The following is a 16,468-nucleotide window of genomic DNA, read 5'->3' as shown; positions in this document are numbered from 1 at the left end:
TTGTATCTTTAGGGTAAATACCCAGTAGTGAGATTGCTGGGTGATAGTGTAGCTCTATTTTCAACTTTTTGAGAAACCTCTATACAGTTTTCCAGAGTGGTTGCACCAGCTTGCATTCCCACCAACAGTGTAGGAGGGTTCCCCTTTCTCCACATCCTTGCCAACATCTGTCATTTCCTGACTTGGTAATTTTAGCCATTCTAACTTGGTATGAGGTGGTAGCTCACGGTGTTTTTAATTTGTATTTCTCTGATGGTGAGTGATGTTGAGCACTTTTTCATGTGTCTGTTGGCCATCTGGATGTCTTCTTTGCAGGAATATCTGTTCATGTCTTCTGCCCATTTCTTAATTGGGTTATTTGTTCTTTGGGTGTTGAGTTTGATAAGTTCTTTATAGATTTTGGATACTAGCCCTTTATCTGATATGTCATTTGCAAATATCTTTGCCCATTCTGTCAGCTGTCATTTGGTTCTGTTGACTGTTTCCTTTGCTGTGGAAAAGCTTTTGATCTTGATGAAGTGCCAATATTTCATTTTTGCCCTTGCTTCCCTTGCTTTTGGCAATATTTCTAAGAAGAAGTTGCTGCAGCTGAGGTCAAAGAGATTGCTGCCTGTGTTCTCCTCAAGGATTTTGATGGACTCTTGTCTCACATTAAGGTCTTTCATCCATTCTGAGTCTATTTTCTTGTGTGGTGTAAGGAAATCGTCCAGTTTCATTCTTCTGCATGCAGCTGTCCAGTTTTCCCATTTGCTGAAGAACTGTCTTTTTTCCACTGAATATTCTTTCCTGCTTTGTCAAAGATTAGTTAGCCATAGAGTTGAGGGGTCCATTTCTGGGCTCTCTATTCTGTTCCATTGATCTATATGTCTGTTTTTGTGCCAGTACCATACTGTCTTGATGACTACAGCTTTGTAATAGAGCTTGAAGTATGGAATTGTGATGCCACCAACTTTGGTTTTCAACATCCCTCTGGCTATTTGGGGTCTTTTCTGGCTCCATATAAATTTTAGGATTATTTGTTCCATTTCTTTGAAAAAAATTGATAGTATTTTCATAGGGATTGTGTTAAATGTGTAGATTGCTTTAGGTAGTATAGACATTTTCACAGAAATTTGTTCTTCCAATCCATCAGCATGGAAAATTTTTTCCATTTCTTTGTGTCTTCCTCAATTTCTTTCATGAATATTTTACAGTTTCCTGAGTACAGATTCTTTGCCTCTTTGGTTAGGTTTATTCCTAGGTATCTTATGGTTTTGGGTGCAATTGTAAATGGGATTGACTCCTTAATTTCTCTTTCTTCTGTCTTGCTGTTGGTGTATAGAAATGCAACTGACTTCTGTGCATTGATTTTATAGCCTGACACTTTGCTGAATTCCTGTATGAGTTCTAACAGTTTTGGAGTAAAGTCTTTTGGGTTTTCCACATAAAGTATCATATCATCTCCAAAGAGTGAGAGTTTGACTTCTTCTTTGCCAATTCAGATGCCTTTTATTTCCTTTTGTTGTCTGACTGCTGAGGCTAGGACTTCTAGTACTGTGTTGAATAGCAGTGGTGATAGTGGACATCCTTGCCATGTTCTTGATCTTAGGGGAAAAGCTCTCAGTTTTTCCCCATTGAGAATGATACCCACTGTGGATTTTTCATAGATGGCTTTGATGATATTGAGGTATGTACCCTCTGTCCCTACACTTTGAAGAGTTTTGATCAAGAAAGTATGCTGTACTTTGTCAAATGTTTTTTCAGCATCTATTGAGAGTATCCTATGGTTTTCGTTCTTTCTTTTATTAATGTATTGTATCACATTGATTGATTTGCAGATGTTGAACCAACCTTGCAGCCCAGGGATAAATCCCAGTTGGTCATGGTGAATAATCCTTTTAATGTACTGTTGGATCTTGTTGGCTAATATTTTGGTGAGAATTTTTGCATCCATGTTCTTCAAGGATATTGGTCTGTAATTCTTTTTGGTAGGGTCTTTGATTTGGGGATCAAGGTGATGCTGGCCTCATAAAATGAGTTTGGAAGTTTTCCTTCCATTTCGATTTTTTGGAACAGTTTCAGGAGAATAGGTATTAATTCTTTCAATGTTTGGTTGAATTTCCCTGGGAAGCCATCTGGCCCTGGGCTCTTGTTTGTAGGGAGGTTTTTGATGACTGCTTCAATCTCTTTACTGGTTATGGATCTGTTCATGTCTTCTATTTCTTCCTGATTCAGGAATGTATCCGAATGTATCCATTTCTTCCAGATTGTGAAATTTGCTGGCGTATAGTTGCTCATAATATGTTCTTATAATTGTTTGTATTTCTTTGGTGTTGGTTGTGATCTCTCCTCTTTCATTCATGATTTTATTTATTTGGGTCCTTTCTCTTTTCTTTTTGATAAGTCTGGCCAGGGGCTTATCAATCTTATTAATTCTTTCAGAGAACAAGCTCCTAGTTTCGTTCATTTGTTCTACTGTTCTTTTCATTTCTATTTCATTGATTTCTGCTCTGATCTTTATTATTTCTCTTCTCCTGCTGGGTTTAGGCTTTCTTTGATGTTCTTTCTCCAGCTCCTTTAGGTGTAGGGTTAGATTGTGTACTTGAGACCTTTCTTGTTTCTTAAGAAAGGCTTGTATTGCTATATACTTTCCTCTCAGGACCATCTTTGCTGTTACCCAAATATTTTGAACAATTGTGTTTTCATTTTCATTTGTTTCCATGAATATTTTAATTCTTCTTTAATTTCTTGGTTGACCCATTCATTCTTTAGTAGGATACTCTTTAGCCTCAATGTATTTGAGTTCTTCCCAACTTTCCTCTTGTGACTGAATTCTAGTTTCAGAGCATTGTGGTCTGAAAATATGCAGGGAATGATCCCAGTCTTTTGGTCTAGTTGAGACCTGACTTGTGACCCAGAATGTGATCTATTCTGGAGAATGTTCCATATGCACTAGAGAAGAATGTGTATTCTGTTGTTTGGGGATGAAAAGTTTTAAATATATCTGTGATGTCCATCTGGTCCAGTGTGTCATTTGAAGCCTTTATTTCCTTGTTGATCCTTTGCTTAGATGATCTGTCCATTTCAGTGAGGAGGGTGTTAAAGTCCTCTACTATTGTATTATTATTGATATGTTTCTTTGATTTTGTCATTAATTGGTTTATATATTGGCTGCTCCCATGTTAGGGGCATAGATATTTAAAACTGTTAGATCTTTTTGTTGGACAGACCTTTAAGAATGATATATTGTCTTTCCTCATCTCTTATTATGGTCTCTGGCTTAAAATCTAATTTATTTGATATAAGGATTGCCACCCCATCTTTCTTTTGATGTCCATTAGCATGGTAAATGGTTTTCCACCCCCTCACTTTAAATCTGGAGGTGGCTTTGGGTCTAAAATGAGTTTTTTGTAGATAGCATATCAATGGGTCTTGTTTTTTTAATCCATTCTCATACCTTGTGTCTTTTGATTGGGGCATTTAGCCCATTTACATTCAGGGTAACTATTGAAAGATATGAATTTAGTGCCATTGTAAGGTGACTGTTACTGTATATTGTCTCTGTTCTTTTCTGGTCTGTTATTTTTAGGTTCTCTCTTTGCTTAGAGGACCCCTTTCAATATTTCCTGTAGGGCTGCTTTGGTGTTTACAAATTCTTTTAGTTTTTGTTTGTCCTGGAAGATTTTTATCTCTCCTTCTATTTTCAGTGACAGCCTAGCTGGATATAGTATTCTTGGCTGCATATTTTTCTCATTTAGTGCCTTAATATATCATGCCAGTCCTTTCTGGCCTGTCAGGTTTCTGTGGATAGGTCTGCTGCCAATTTATTATTTCTAGTGTTGTATGTTACAGACCTCTTGTCCCGAACTGCTTTCAGGATTTTTTCTTTGCCACTGAGACTTGTAAGTTTTACTATTAGATGATGGGGTGTGGACCTATTTTTATTGATTTTGAGGGTGTTTCTCTGTGGCCCCTGGATTTTGATGATTGTTCCCTTCACCAAATTCGGGAAATTCTCTGCTATAATTTGCTCCGACATACCTTCTGCCCCTCTCTCTCTTTCTTCTTCTTCTGGGATCCCAATTATTCTAATATTGTTTCGTCTTACGGTATCACTTATCTCTCAAATTCTCCCCTCATGGTCCAGGAGTTGTTTTTCTTTTGCTCAGCTTCTTTATTCTCCATCATTTGGTCTTCAATATCACTAATTCTCTCTTCTGCCTCATTTATTCTAGCAGTAAGAGCCTCTATTTTTTATTGCACCTCATTAATAGCTTTTTGTTTTCAAGTTGGTTAGATTTTAGTTATTTCATTTCTCCAGAAAGGGATTTTATTTCTCCAGAAAGGGATTCTCTAATATCTTCCATTTTTTTTTTTTTTTTGAGCCCAGCTAGGACCTTGATAATCATCATTCTGAACTCTAGTTCTGACATATTACTAAGGTCTATATTGATTAGATCCCTAGCCCATCAGTATTGCCTCTAGTTTTTTTTGTTTGTTTGTTTGTTTGTTTGTTTTTTCATGGTGAATTTTTCTCCCTTGTCATTTTATCCAGATAAGAACAGATGAATGAGAGAACAAAATACTGAAAGGGTAGCAATGACCCCAGAAAAATATACATTAGCCAATTCACATTAACCAAATCATAAGAAACCTGAAACCAGGGCAGAGGAAAGTGGGGGGGGGGGAGGGGAGAAAAAAAATGTGTGTGTATACACACACACACATTAGACTTGTGAACAGAACAGAGCCACACACTTGATTTTGGATGTATTTTGGTCTGTTAAAAGAAACTACCTCCCAAAATTGTAAAGAAAGAAAAACATATATATATAAAAAATAAGGGTACACATGATGAAGGGATGGAATATGACTATAAAGGTGGAAATTTTAAAAGATTATTAAAAAGGAATTAAGTTGGTTGAAAAAAGAAAAGAAAAAAAAAAGAAGAATGTAGTCAGGCTGGAGACTAGAGCAAAGTCATGCACTAGATTTAGGGTATATTTTGATCTATTAGAAGAAATCATGTCCCAAAATTTTAGAGAAAAATAAAGCCTATATGTATACCAAAAATAAGGTTAAATACAATGAGGGAATAAAATATGACTATAACAATGAGAGTTAAAAAAGATTTTTAAAAAGGTATTGATAAGATAAAATAATTAAAAACATTAAAATAGGAAAGAGGAAAAATTAAAAAAATAGAATAAAAAAATAAAATTAAAAAAATTTAACTTTGACAGACTAAAGGATCATGGGAAAAAAGCCATGAGTTTATGTGTTGCTTTCTCCTAGCTCTGGAGTTCTGCAGTTCTCATTGTTCAGTGAACTTGGTCTTAGCTGGATGTTCTTGCTGATCTTCTGGGGGAGGGGCCTCTTGTAATGAGTCTCAAATGTCTTTGCTTGATGCAGAATTGCACCGTCCTTGCCAGGGACCAGGTTAAGTAATCTGCTTGGCTTTGGTCTTGGGAGCTTTCGTTCCCTGAATGCTTTTGTACAGCTTTGGAGGACAGGAATGAAAATGGTAGCCTCCCAATCTCCGGCCCTGTAGGAGCCAAGAGCTCAGGGCCCCACTTCTCAATATACCCTCAGAGAAAAGCAGTCAATTCCTCCCTTCTCCCTGGTCTCTGGCCACACTCCAAGCTCACTCGGTCTGTGACTGAGTGTTTCTATCTCTGGCACAAAGCCCTGTTTGGAGTCTCCAAACCCAACAGATTCCTGCCGTGTGCTCCCAGGCCACTCCTCCAGGAAGAGGAAGGTGAGTCTCCCCAGATCTGCTGCTTGTTGGGTCCCTGCCCAAAGGGCAGTAGCCCAACCGTGCAGTGGATAATGGTTTAAGGTAAACCCAAGCTGAAAGTGCACCCCTTGGCCATCTCTGAAGCTGCTTCCCCACTCCAATACCTGGGAGCTCTGCCACACTCAGACATCCCTGATCTTTCTGTGACCCTGCAGGTCCTGAGACCACACTGTCCCCAGGAGGGCTCCACCCTCCCACTCCCCACACTTAGCCTCTGGAGTGACCTCCCTCAGTGGAGCAGACTTTTAAAAGTTCCGATTTTGTGCTCCTCTGCTCTCTCACTTGCCAGGAACTGGCCCCTCCCGCTGTGGTCTATCTTCCCAAATGTTGCCTTGGATTCACTTCTCTACATGTCCTGCATTCCAGAAATTCTGTTCCTAGAATTGCTGCTCTTCTCTCTTCTCTCCTGTTGAGCTTGTAGCTGTTCAGAATGATCTGATAACTATCTAGCTGAACATCTGGGACCTGATGATATTTAGGTCTCCTACTCCTTCACCATCTTGCTTGTATTTGACCTAGATGATGTTTCTTATTGTAACAATAATTCTTATTATATAATTCATGATTTATTAGGATGATTTAAGTATATGGTAACAGTATTGTTTGCATCTTTACCTCAAAGAATTACCAGTGATGTAATATGTGTGTGTTTTTCTTGAATTTCCCTCCAACCATACTCCCCCCATAAGAGCTCTTATAGAGTAGTATGACTACTCTATACAGAGAGAAAGGAATATTAAGGAGGATGTGGCTAAAAGAGCAACACTTTAGGCAAGAAAATATTGGAAATAACTCTTCTTGAGTAAAACAATTGGTGTGAGGTTACAGCTCGGTTTACATTTAGCCTTAATTTTCTTTCCCATAAAATATGATATTCTTTAAAGAAATGAAGTATAGAAGCAGCATACTTTTTTAAAATGTCAGATTAAATCCAAATTAAGACAGTAGACTGGAATTTTATCACATTAAATAAGCCCCAGTTCTTCCAACCACATTAATGATATGCCTGCATAATGAGACAACTGGTAGATGTGATTGTAAAATCACTTTCAATAATAAAAGATGTTTATCCAGAAGAACTGGTAAATATCAACTCCACAATTTCTAGGTATACATTTCTTCCAAAAGAATTAGAATGTATCAGCACGTATGTGATTTTTACTTGGAGATCTAAAAAACCTCTTAGGACAAACTAAAGATTATAGTTTAGTCCTGAACTATGTGCAAAATGTAGTCAGATTTGCACATGTTAGTCTAAATTATGCCAACTTTCAAAGCTTTTCCATAAGAAAAATGACTTCCCTAATTACTAAAGGTAAAATTCATGTTTCTAATTTTAGAATTTATTCCTGAAAGAAACAATCCTAGGGAAAAGGAATAGTGCATTTCAATGAACGATAACTTCGTAGGCAACGTTTTGGAGAAAGAAGCTCTATTGTGGATTCAGAGAACATTGAAGAGACAATTTCTGTTAAATCATAAGATCTGATTGAAAAAAGTTATGAACCTTGGGGGGAAAAAAAAAAAACTCCCAATCAAAAAATTGAGGCCCTGGTGTTTGTATGTTCTTAGGAAAAAGGCTGACAGTGACAGAGAAGTATTTGATAATTTCTCTTTTGTAATAACTGCAGTTTCGATTCATATAGGGAAGAGCTAATCTATTTTTTTGTCTCGTTATTAATTTTTTCATAAAAATGGACTCCCCACTCACTTCCACTTTCTCACTCTAGACGAGGCTATTAATTAGGGGAAAATGCTGGTTTCCATTTTTGGCATGGATCAGACCTTGAAATAGAAATGAGTGTGTCCTGTTTCAGCTCTGTATTGATAGTAAAGGGATTTGGGCTACTATGATGTTATAATTTTCATACAGAAAATGTGTCTTTTATACTGTTTTCATAATTTCAAGCCTTAGTTTGGGGATCCAGAGAGAATTAGGTAGATACCATACTTAGAGTTATATTCTTCAGCAAGAATAGTTTGTGTGTGTGTGTGTGTGTGTGTGTGTGTGTGAGAGAGAGAGAGAGAGAGAGAGAGAAAATTCTCTCTGTCATCTATCTATGTATCTAATTAGAGAGATAGAGTGCTGGAGAAAGACAGACAGAAAAACAAGTTGTTTTTAAATTTTCAGCAAGGGACAAGTTGAACCTACTATACGTTAGTGCATTGCACATGCTGGGACAATGCTGGTAGCAATATTTAAGCTTATTTAATCTAGATGTTCATAGACAATAGGTCTACATGGTATTGGATGTAGGCTGCCTTTCCTAAGAAAGCACATTTCTGCATTTACAAAATGTGAGAGGATCACAGAGCATAATTGAAGCAGAAATGAGGATCATTGCCATCCAGGACTGAGAGGACAGGTGAAAAACCTATGATTCTGTTCATTTTTGCCAGACTGGCTTCCCCATCTCCCGCTTCTTTACTAAATGGGAAATTGGAGAAAGTTTAACACATAAGGTTCATGGACAGGAGAAATTGAGACATCTGAGACATGAATGAGAAGATGGCGGATGTGATGGTGAAAGTTTTCATTCAAATAAAACCAAGGAGACAAATCAAAGGTAAGGGTCCAGTGTCCATTTCCAAATGGGATTTCTGTAACTTTTTTTCTTACAAGTGCAAAGACATGACAGGTTATTTCTTTGCAGATTCTTTAAACTTTGATTTGCTCAAGTTAGAGCAAAGATGTGTGTGTGTGTGTGTGTGTGTGTGTGTGTGTGTGTGAGTGAGTGAGCCAGAGGAAGAGGGATCTAAGAATAAATTAGCCTACTGATAGTGATTTAAGTCAGTGAGGTTATTGCCAAACTAAATATCTTTCGTACTTAAATATTGTCACTGGCTCTGACAGAATTTCATGGTTAACTGTAGAATTCTAACATCTTGGGAAGGCAAGAGAACATGAGGTTGTGTGGCAAGAATGTAAAGAATGCAAAATTACATTAAATATAAGAGATTCCAAAGTTAGAGATGAGAGGTCTAAATGTTATGCTATTTTTCGTGCTCTTGTGCCTGAAAGACTTTTCTCTACTTGGATCTATATAAACACAACCTAGGACACAGCATAAAGAAGATGAAGCTAAAAAAAGGAGAATCATTGTGTATGTTGAGAACAGGACCAAAGATGTTACTAGTGTCATCATTATTCAGGAGTCATGATATGATTTTCAAGTATACACAGTCAACAGTTGTAATCTGGGTTCTGTGGACTTAACAGGTTTAAAATTTGACAAGGTCCCAAGTGAAATTTTATGCCTAAATAATCAGCTCAGATGAAGACTTATAGGCATTTTACACAGAATTCATTATAGTAATTTTACTGTTGAGTTTAAGATAAAAGAAACACTAACACATTCTTTTTTTCCTAGATTTCTCCCCCATACATTAAGACAGGATTTAATACCGTGATAAACTTATAAATCTCTACTAAGTCAGTGCTCTTATATTTGCATGCACTTTGTAGTAACCAAAGAGTAATGATTGAGTTTTTTATCCACTCCATTTACTGTGTCTAATTTAATCCTTCTGGAGCAAGGAGCATTGCTAATGTTTTTATGTGTTGTGTTTTTTGTTTAATGAATGTGAAATGTTGAGTTGATTATCCTATATGGTTTGTAAATACACATCAATGCAAATCCGTGGTACTGGGGTGGGGGGAGGGTGTGCGGTGGTTGGTTAAACACAATCACATCCCAGTTTACAATCCCTTTGCCCACTGAGTTGATGTCCTCCCTGGCTTGTGAATTCTGGCTACTTCTTGAAAAGGTGGGGGAGATTAGTTCAGATCAGCAGCAGGTGCATTTCTTGATGACCCGGTAGGACGTGCTGCTAGAGAACAAGACAGCCTCCCTGTTTCATCAAGTAGCAGATGCTGCTCTGCCTTTGAGTTAAGAAAAGTTAGATGGTCCTTTTCCCAATAGGATTGAATATCTTATTTGAGCCATTTGACTCCCAAAGCATACTGAGCATTGTGAGTCTGTGTCCAGGCTGATCAGTATCAGTAGAAGGAATTACACAAGGAGCTCCTCTCTGGGAGTGAGGAGGTTAATAACGTTTAAGAGGTATATTGCTCTTGCTCTCTTTGTCTCTGTCTCTCTCTCTCTCTCTGTCTCTCAGTAACTGAGTGATTAAAGCTCAGGGAAGTTCTTTAAGATGAAGTTGCTAAATATCCAATTAGATAATGAGTGGTAGATTTCAGAAACTAAGATCAGGACTGTTTGACTCCCCAACCAGTTCGCTCTCCTATACACACACCTCAAATTAAGGTGCTAATACTTAAAAATTAAGTAAAATTGTGTCTTGGTTGTTTTCATGATGGTCTCATCAGAGCATATTTTTTCTAAGATGAACACAAAGGTGTTAAGCTCTTTAGAATCATTAGTGGCATAGATACTGACCACTGAAATACCTTTCTGTTGGTTTTACTTGCTGTTGTAGTTGTTGTAGCTATTGTGGTTTGATACTTAACTCGTTGGGGTTTATAAAGAAACCCAGTGTTAGTAACCTTGCATATGAACTTGAATTTCTGATTTTCTCAAATTTTACAAAGTTGAAATTTACCATCTGTGTTCCTACATACTGTTTTCCAAAAATTTGAGACCAAATCTATTTTGTGAAATTCATTCGTGTGTGTGTGTGCACGCGCATACGTTTGAGAGAGAGAAATTGGAACTTGGAAGATAAATCAGCTTTTAAAAGTAATGGTAACATTTGTAAACTCTGAAATCAGAGTGTTTCTGCATATATTATTATGTTCTATTTCAAAGTGACTGTATAATCATCAAAATGAAATAGTTTTGTTACACTGTCCATATGCTTGTAGAATTCCTATCTACCCAAAGACAGGATTCTTTATACTGTATTTAAGTTAAGTTTCCACCTTATATAAACTTATATCTCATGTGTTAGTCAAATAAATATAATACTAAGAGACTTCTATGAAGGAAAAAAAAAGGAAAGTACTTTGACTTCTTTTTTTCTCAATGGTTTGTTTGATCTTTATATCACTTGTGTTATCACATCGTTTTATTAGCTTTGAATTATTATCAGTGCTTATGCAGTATTTTTCAAGACTTTTAAATGACATATGTTGAAGAAATTTTCATAAGGAAAATTATAATACGATGTAGCTTTATAAGTAAGTCAGTCCCCCATGGAAGCAGTGACTTTATTGCTTAGATAGTAATGAAAATTGCTTTCTCCTTTCTGGACTTGGAGTTTGTCAGCTCGGTTTTGGTATCTGTTTTCTTGTGAATCAGTCACTCTTAGCTTTTTTGTCATTGAATATGCTGTTAGCCTAAAATTGTCAGGAGATGGTACTTAAGCAAAAATATTTATTTGGGATCAAAGAATTTCAACTTGGGGTACACAGATTTGGACAGCAACCCAAATACTATCCCATCAGGGAGAAAAAGTCAAGACTTTTCAGACAAAAGGGAATATTCGGATATGTTGTTTATAGAGAGTTGATTGGTGTCGCTTTCCAGAAAACCAGTCTCAGCTGAATAGAACTGGTTGCTGAGGCTGTCATTAAGCAAAAATCCATGACTGTAGCACGTTGCAGGAGCTCCTACAGAGTGCTTGGTGTATTTGTGGTTTGGCCCAGTTCAAGAGTTCATGGTTTCTCCTGGTGAGGAGGTGCCTGCATCCTTAATGTGTTCCCAACTCCAACATAAGTGACCGTGTTTTATTTCCCCTTGCATAGTGCTTTGCCCTGCCTGGTGAGACAGAGGTGTGCCTTTCACTTGGCCAGTCCAGCCACCACCCACCCCAGCATCTCCCATCTGTGTGCACAGTTGTCATTCCTGAGACGCTAAGTCCTAAGTGTTGATTAAACTGGTTTTGCTGTCAGTAGCTGTTCCTTCAAATTGTTGGAATATCCACTGAGGGGCTTTTTAATTTCCATCTTGCCCCACTTCCTGTCTCTTAACTAACTCCCCCACTCCCCAGCTGAATTGCCTAAATGTATCAGCATATCGCACTACCCATTGTGACCTTCCTTATTTATCCACCATCCATTGATTTATATGGTTGGTTACTAACATAATTATTTATATATCTGGGTCAATAGATACATTGTTTTAAAAACATCACATTGTTTTAAAAACATCACCTAAGGAAGGGGCATTGTTTTAAAAACATCACCTAAAGAAGGGGCAAGAGGATACATTGTTTTAAATACATCACCTAAAGAAGGGGCAAGAGGAAATTCAAAAGGGAGGCAACACTAACAGAAAAATCATGCACAGATAGCACAATGGAAAGACTGGAGTTGTTCTCACGGCTGAGACACTAATTTGGCTCTGATATATCTGCTGGCCAAAGACAATTTCATAGTTCTTAATATCCAATAGAAGACGGTAGTAGTCCCTTGGAAGTAATCAAAAATTTTCCCAATAGTTAAATAATATCTTTCACATTACCTTCCTTACAGCCTGTTAATCTCAGTTCCAGATTTGAAAATTCTATTTCCATGGACAAATGATATTCAGGTGAATTTTTTTTTTCCTGGAAAATCTCACTGTGCTAGTCAGTTGTTAGATTTGTAAAGATCCATAATTTTCTTCCCCCTTTTAAGGTCAAAATTTGAATTTGGGACTTTCTGAAAGATTGTGGCAATTTAAGAATCATTTGCTGAGATTGCTAGCATCATCATGCCCAACATTATATAATAGATGGTGCATATATTATTATGGATTTTCCCACATCCAGAGCTTTTATATGTCAATACAGAATTTTCCACCAAAGTGCTGGTATCAGATAAGTTAGCTGGTAGATGAACAAGGATTTTTTGTTGTTGTTGTGTCATAATTATTATTCATTTTTTATTTTTTTAAAGTTTTCATTCATTTATTTGAGACAGAGAGAGAGAGAGCACAAGAGAGGGCAGAGGGAGAAACAGACTCCCTGCTGAGCAGGAAGCCCAATGCAGGGCTCCATCCCAGGACCCTAAGATCATGACCCCAGCTGAAGGCAGATGCTTAACTGACTGAGCCACCCAAGCACTCCTTATTATTCATTTTTAGAGTAGTATATACTAACTTACTAATTTATAATAGTTACATAAGTTTCCCTTTGAAATGAATTTATATAAGTGAAATTGTGAGTTGATTTCTGGAAAAGTGTTCGATTACAGTAAGGGTTTGGGAGGATATGTCATCAGTTTTGAAGATGGTATCAGTAATGGCATGGTTTGGGACACATTGTTCTCATAGAAGACTAGAAACATGAACAACTATGTCAGTAGAGAGAATTTACTCTAACAGTGGAGTCTTGGACTCGATGTAGCTTTAATGAAAAGGTGGATATAAAATTGGGTGAAGTCAGGGAATATCACATAGAAGAAATGTCTGAGCCAGGGCTTGAGGGATGCTTAGGAGTTCATCATAGGAGGAAGGGACTGGAAGATCATGGTGCTAGAGCCTGAGGTATGAAACAGCATCATTTTAGAACATGTAACTCAATGAGGATGTATATTAAGAGTCACAGACAGAAATGACACAGGGGTGATCATCATCACTGTGAGCTCTTACTAAAGGCTGACTATGTGCCAAGCACTATTGTACATACTTCCTATGCACTGAACTAGTGAACCTTCTTGACAGTCACACATGGTATGTGTCTTAAGGCTGTGTCGTTGCCTTGCTCCAGGGGATCCTTTCACATCATTGCTCATGTGGATGGTGCCCCATAGAATTTAATATCTCTGTTTTATAGATGAGAAAACTTTAGCACAAGGAAGTTAAATAACTTGCACAGTATCACACAGTTGTGAGTATGAAGGCTGGATGTGAGTCTGACTAGTCTACTTTAGATAAATGAGAAATAACCTATTCCTCCTTTAGAGGAAGAGTGGACATTATTCTCTGGGCAGTGGGAAACTACTGAAATATTTATGTGATAGGGACTATAACAGATTGGCACTTAGAAAACCAATCTGGCTCCACTGTTTTGAGAAGGTTGAAGGAGGTTGAGCCTGGAGGCAGGGAAACCAGTCACAATGAATGAGTCAAGAGCTGATATTATAGCCCAAAGCAAGATCAAAATGAGACGGCTGGGTGTCTGCCTTATTGCCAGAGTTGGGCTGGGCCTTTTTTTCCCATTAGTGCTTGAGAAGCCACACTCTCTGTGTCACTAGGCAGACCTGTTCCTTTGGACTTGGCAACAAGAACAGGAAGTACAGGCTTCTTGTCACAAGCCCCTGATTTGGTCCCATGTTTTTCTTTGTTGATTCTTAGCAACATAGGTCAGCAGATCTCAGGACCAAGACATCCCTTCTCTTATTCTCTGATTACCTACAGTATCATTCCTGGTATCCTAAGCAACTTCTGTATGTATAAATTTGCATTTCAGTTGAATCCAAAGTTCTTAGACGTCATGGTAACATAAAGTAACATAAAAGACACCTTTTCAGGGTCTATGGGTGGCTCAGTCTGTTAAGTGTCTGGCTTTGGCTTAGGTCAAGATCCAGTAGGTCTGGGATCAAGCCCTGTGTCACCTTGCTCAGTGGGGAGTTTGCTTCTCCTACCTCTGCCCCTCCCCACCCCTCCCATGCTCTCTCTCTCAAATAAATAAATAAAATCTTTTTTTTAAAGATACTTTTTCTTAGTTATTCTTTATCAGTTATGTCTTAATAATATGTTCTAATTCTTTTATTTTAGCTAATAACATGCAAAGAAGTATTTATTTATCTTAGAAGTTTCTCTGAAAGAATGGCCCTTGGGAAATACAAAGGAGATGTTAATTTGTGAATTATGCAGGGATCCAGTCCACACCATAAAAGAGAAAAAAAAAAAAAAAGATCAGTGTTTAATGGTGTTACTACTCAGAATACTCATCACAGAATCCTAAAGCTCCCCACCTTTCATCATCATTTGGAATCTTATCACCCAAAACTTGTTTCCGTTTTCTGGTTGGATCCCACATTCCACGCTCCTCCAGCCTCTCATGGTCTTCCACTATGTCTGCTGGATTGCAGAGCCTGTCTTTGGCAAAACCCCTTAAGTTCACAGTGTTCTTTCAGCTTCTCCCTCAGTCTTGTCAAAATGCTGCTGTGTTCCACTCCTCTTCACCGATACCACAGAACCAGTAGGTGGGGCGTTTTCCTTCACCTTGATTTCTACTTTCCAATTTTGTCCCTTTTTCCTTCCCCCAAACCTCTGCTGCTTTGGGATCCTTGTTAATTAGCTATCTCTCCCCAAGTGTTGAGATCCTGACCTTGTGGAAGAGGGCATGGCTGTGACTCTAGGAAAAGCAGTTCATGAAGAGGTGTCTCCCCAGAGGCTTGTTATTGCAAAACTGCCTAAGAAAGGTACTGGAAGGAGTTGCTGGCTGCTGTGCCCAACAGGAGTGTGGTGCTGGAGAGATCATGCCCACTGTGTCATTCTGTCAAGTAAGCATTCCTGAGCCAGGGAGGAATCCCCTTTCTCCTTTGATGCCATTGAGTACTCTCCATTGACAAAGCTTAACATCTGGCCAGTTGGCAAAGGTATAAAACGTACTTCCTTATTTATTTTTGTATGTCTTACTAAACTTTTGTTGGGATTTTTTTTTAATAGAAGATTTTCAGTTTTCTGTTTAAGGCTACTCCTAAATATTTTAAACATTGTTATTAATATTGCTGTTGGTAAAATTTTGCTTTAGATATTCCCCCATCATATTTTCTGTTTTATTGCCATTGGTATTTAGATCATTAATTTTTAAAGTCAATCTCATAACTTTTTATATATTTCTAGTTAATAATTCTAGATCTTTAAGGCCAGCAGTCATATCAGTTAAAAAAGTAATTGTGTCTCCTATTTATCTTCTTATGAATCTTTTAACACTGAGGCTGTTAAGAGAATGGCATTACTCAACTGTGGGACAGGGTTCCAGCTCAGTCCCTTACAAGGCCCTTGACAATCTGGACCAATGCATGAATTTGCCATCTCATCAGCTCTGACATTGGGGAATGATCCTCTATACTTCATGAAATTGTTATAGGATTAAGGGAGATAATGATGGTAAAATTCTTCATTCTGAGCACATAAATGTTCTCCTTAAATATGTAAAGAACATAGAATTAACCTTCTTCTTGTATCTTTGTCTGTGGGCCCTAGTCCCAGAGCAGAGTGCTAGTGCCAGGACAGCCCAACAGAGCTTGCTACAAGTTTTTCTAAGTGATCACTTGAACTCCCATCTATCCTATTAAACAGAAGCCAGGAGTCTTTGGGAAATGGAATTTGTTACAATGATGGTGAGTCTAAGGTCTGCTGAGCAGAAGTTGGATTTTCTCTTACCCTCTGTAAGTGGGGAGGGTATGCTTCATTCAAGTGAATGAAGAACTTTCAAGAGATCATCTCAAAGATATTGTGCTGTAAACTAGATGGGCAGACAGGACTCTTATTGCCTTGCTAGAACCTTGCTGAGGTAGTAGAAACTCAAAGGAAATCTAGTATACTAGAATGGAGTACAAGGTTACAGATCTTAGGAGGACTTAAAAATGTCCTCAGGACTTAGTGGCATGCATGCACATAAGCATGGACTAGTCTTTCTTTGTCCCTGGAGAATTGTGGAGGTGGGTGAGTCTCTAGAGTTTCTTCTGGTGAGAGATCGGGAGAAGCAGGGAATGTGGTAGGTGAAGCTATCTGCATCTGGTGGCCCAGGGATGTACTGGTTTTCCACTGGCCTATCAGATGCCTTAGAAGATAG

General features: G+C 38.0%; 1 protein-coding gene across 3 annotated transcripts in view; it reads left to right on the top strand.

Annotated features, from left to right (window-relative positions):
- The window catches only part of KCNIP4 (potassium voltage-gated channel interacting protein 4), a gene marked incomplete at its 5' end in the record, with an annotated part of 1,129,227 nt that overhangs the window by 428,374 nt on the left and 684,385 nt on the right, over positions 1–16,468 (top strand). The window lies entirely within an intron of this gene.

This window comes from Martes martes (assembly GCF_963455335.1).
Source record: "Martes martes genome assembly, chromosome: 2".
In the NCBI taxonomy this organism is placed as follows: Eukaryota; Metazoa; Chordata; class Mammalia; order Carnivora; family Mustelidae; genus Martes; species Martes martes.
Note: the sequence above shows the minus strand (reverse complement) of the source record. Positions and strands in the feature narration are given on the sequence as shown.